Here is a 3827-nt window from a genome sequence, read left to right as displayed (position 1 = left end):
TTTTTAGTGATGCTCATCTTTTTTTTTTTTTCACCTGGTGGTAAAATACTAGTGCTACTTTTCATCAAAATAAAGTTTACCACAGAAATGTAAATGTATTTTCCCAATTAAAAATGGGCCTTCAGCTGCCACTAAGTAAAATTTCTCAACCTAACTGAAGTGAAAAAGAACTGGTGGTTGTCATTATAAGTAAAAATATAAAGTATCATAGCATCGTCTACATTGCTCCTTAAACTTTGAAAGAAGCAGAGATGCTTTATAGAAGTTTAGTCAGTTTTGAAAAGGCACATGGGTTTTTTTTTTTTTTTTTTTAACATTCTAGAAGTTTTCCCACCACCACTCTTTCTGTTGCAGAGACAGCATCGGTGACCACGGGGCTAGACAAGAACATTTGTTCAAACTAAAGAAAGCCAGAAGCGAAAATTCAGCTGCACAGTAGCAATGCACTTCTCATCATGCATTAGAATACATAAACTTGTATCCTAATGATTTAATCTTGATTTTACAGTCTGTAAAAAATTCGAGGAAGAACATGACCTGGGAAAGAGAAAAGGGAGAACTTTTGCCACAATGAACATAGATACATTCGTACACCTCTACATAATAAGAATATAATCCATTTAAGTTACAGAAAAGATTCCTTCAGTTATGGAAAAAAGATCCCTCTCTGTGGCATTAACTTGGGGGAGGGGAATCAGTTTGTTCCAACAGAAACAACAGGAAATAGCTTAACTTTGGTCCACTTGCCTGTTAGCTTAAGGACAGTCATACTGCCCGTAATCAGTACAGAAACCCAACAAATAAATTTAAAAATCTATTCATGTGTCATTTCATTCTAAAACCAGCATAGCTGTTCTGTCCTCGTTGTCTGCCTTTCAGCTTCAGAATGCGCTGTTGGCCTGGTCTCGAGTCCTCAGCATCTTAGTGATCCTCCCTGGCAGCCTCAGCAGCATCTGCTTGGCCAGGATCTCTCTCCTCCTGGGTCATGATTTCTGGGGTCATGTGGTCCAAATCTGCTTCTGGAAGTTCACTTGGTACTTCCACTGGCATCTGATTTACCCATTTGACATGCAGGTCCTCTCCATGTACTTCAGTACCTTCTTCAGGCTGAATTCAGCCCTCCTCTGCATAACCCACTTGGACCTGCTCTGGAAGCTCACTCGTGTGTGCTTCGTGCACGTGACTGTCCTGGAGTGGAACCGGATGGACTTGTTCCACAGTTTCAGTCTCTTGTGCTGAATCCACCTGGACCTGAAGCAATGGTAGCACATGCACCTGCCCAGCTTGTTCTATAATATCAGTGATGTCACAGGCTCAGTTTGTCCATGTGTTGCTACTGAAATAACTTCTTCCATTACTAGACGTTCTGAAATATTGTATCACCGAGATGCCTTCTGAATTCATTTCCTGGCATAAACCACAAGTCGCATAAGGTACAATGATTGGGTTTATCTCTTGCGTGTATTACCAAGTGATCTCTGAACTGCTCCCAGCTGTGAAACACACTGTTTGAGACCTGGCATTCATAGAGCTTCTTTCTTCCTTTTTTTGCCCCTACTCGTTTGGCAGGCAGCGAGGTGACATTTGAGGGTGCTACTTCTAACAAATCGTTCATGACAATTTGGACATTCAATTGTTCATGACAATTTGAACACTTCACCTGTATGTTTTCAAAGATGTTCTTTAAAATGTCCAAAATGGTCCAATGGTTTCTCACAGTCCTGACATACATGAATTTTTCCCCCAGTTCTTTGCTTCTTACTGCCTCCACGTTCTTTAAGGTGGTAACAATTGAGGTGCTGTTTCCATGTGCTCTATCTTTTGTTGCATATTTCACACCTGGAACTCTCAGTGAAGTGTGATTTCCTGTGTTCCTGTTTGCTTGTGGAGTCAGATGCACAGCTGTGTTCTTTAGTCTGCCCTTTTGTGTCACTTTAACGGTACTGAAACAGGAAAAGCTCCCTTATCCCCTTCACAGGGTGTGTGATGGCGGTGTGGCTAGCTTCTTCAGTGCCTGTTGCTCAAACATCTAGGGGGGCATGCAGACAGGCAGGTTGTGGTCGTGGGCTCCAACCTCATGGCAGTGTCTAGGGGTAAATGTTTCCAGTTCCCGAAGCCCCAGTGGACGTGTGTTAAAGGTGTTCTTTTAATTTTGCTATTTGTAGGCGGCTTGTGCTAGTCAGCTCAGTTAGCCCCTCTGTCTTATTGCAAGGATAGAGGGCTTTCTGTATCCCAGGGTTCTTGCCCTAGTGTACCAGAAAAATCGGATCACATGTGGGCTTGGAAAATTGAATGCAAGGTTTTGTTGAATGGTAGAAGTAGCTCTCAGCAGATGGCTGGGGAGCCAGAAAGGGGATGGAGTGGGAAGTTTCCCTTGGAGTCTGGCCACTTGGTGGCCATGCTGTTGCCCCATTGCCCAGGCCAAATTCCCCTTGGTGTCTGCATTGTTCTGCCGGTTGATGGCCTGCAGGCGTCTGCAGGTGCCTGTCGGTGTGCTCTGCTGCTCCTCTGCTCCTCTCGATGTCCAGCCACCTGTGTGCTCCTCTGCCACTGTGTTCCTCTAGACATCCAGCTGCTTGTGTCCGTGCCTGCAAGCGTCTGGGTTTTTTATGGGCCCAGGATGGGGGCGTGGCAGGCCAGGGTGGTCTTAGAAAATGCAACATTTGGGCATGAAGACAGGAGTGCCTGTCCTCACCTAGGCCCGTGGGCACAGGCCCCGAGGGTGGAGCCCTCGCCAGGGACCCCACCTTTCTCTACCCAGCATTTCCCTGCCCCACTCCCGTGTCAGTTCTTACTGGTAATATCTGCCAACGGTGCTACAGCAGAATCAGCAGAGGAACCTGTGCTCTGTAGTGCTTTATGGACTGCTGGGCAAAAGCCCTTTCCTCTAATGTTTTGATGCCTTAGTCTTCCACTTCAGTTGTGTCTTTGGCAGTCTCCACCTCAATTTCAACAGGGTCCGATTCTGCAGATGGCAATGACGCAGTGATGACATGAAGTTTCTGCAATCGTCCCTTTTTTGGCCGCACCTTTTCCTGTGGTATTTTCCTTTAATGAAGTTTTGTTTTCTCTTTTTTTTGAGATGGAGTCTTACTCTGTTGCCCAGACTGGAGTGCAGTGGTGTGATCTTGGCTCACTGCAACCTCTGCCTCTTGCATTCAAGCAATTCTCCCTGCCTCAGCCTCCTGAGTAGCTGGATTATAGGCACCCCACACCCAGCTAATTTTTGTATTTTTAGTAGAGACAGGGTTTCTGCATGTTACCCAGGATGGTCTCGATCTCCTCAGCTCATGATCCACCCTCCTCAGCCTCCCAAAGTGCTGGGATTACAGGCATGAGCCACCACGTCCGGCCTGAAGTTGAGTTTTCTTTGTTCCTGACTTCAAGGGCTTAGATGGCTTCTAGCATTTATAGACGTTCTGCTGCATTCCACACATCATGGCTGCTGCTTCTCATATCATTAATTTTGCTGTACATGTGAACTCAGTTAAATGACAAGAGGCCATTTTACTAATGCCTTCTGTCTCTGCCAAAGGTTCTTGGGTAAACTCCGGAAAGAATTTGTAGAAGAAGGCCGGGCCCGGTGCCTCATGCCTGTAATCCCAGCACCTTGGGTGGCTGAAGTGGGCAGATCACCTGAGGTCAGGAGTTTGAGACCAGCCTGACTAACTTGGCGAAACCCAATCTTACTAAAAATACAAAAGTTAGGCGGGCTTGGTGGCAGGTGCCTGTAGTCCCAACTACTTGAGAGGCTGAGGCAGGAGAATTACTTGAACCCGGGAGGTGGAGGTTGCAGTGAGCTGAGATCAGGCCACTGTACTCCAGTC

General features: G+C 46.1%; 1 pseudogene; it reads right to left on the bottom strand.

The window, feature by feature from the left end:
• Positions 1-785: 785 nt before the first annotated feature.
• Positions 786-3521, bottom strand: LOC108307239 (annotated as a pseudogene).
• Between the last annotated feature and the right edge of the window lie 306 nt (positions 3522-3827).

This window comes from Cebus imitator, unplaced genomic scaffold, assembly GCF_001604975.1.
Source record: "Cebus imitator isolate Cc_AM_T3 unplaced genomic scaffold, Cebus_imitator-1.0 Scaffold77, whole genome shotgun sequence".
NCBI lineage: Eukaryota > Metazoa > Chordata > Mammalia > Primates > Cebidae > Cebus > Cebus imitator.
The sequence above is the reverse complement of the archived record's forward strand: the minus strand, read 5'-3'. Positions and strand labels throughout refer to the sequence as shown.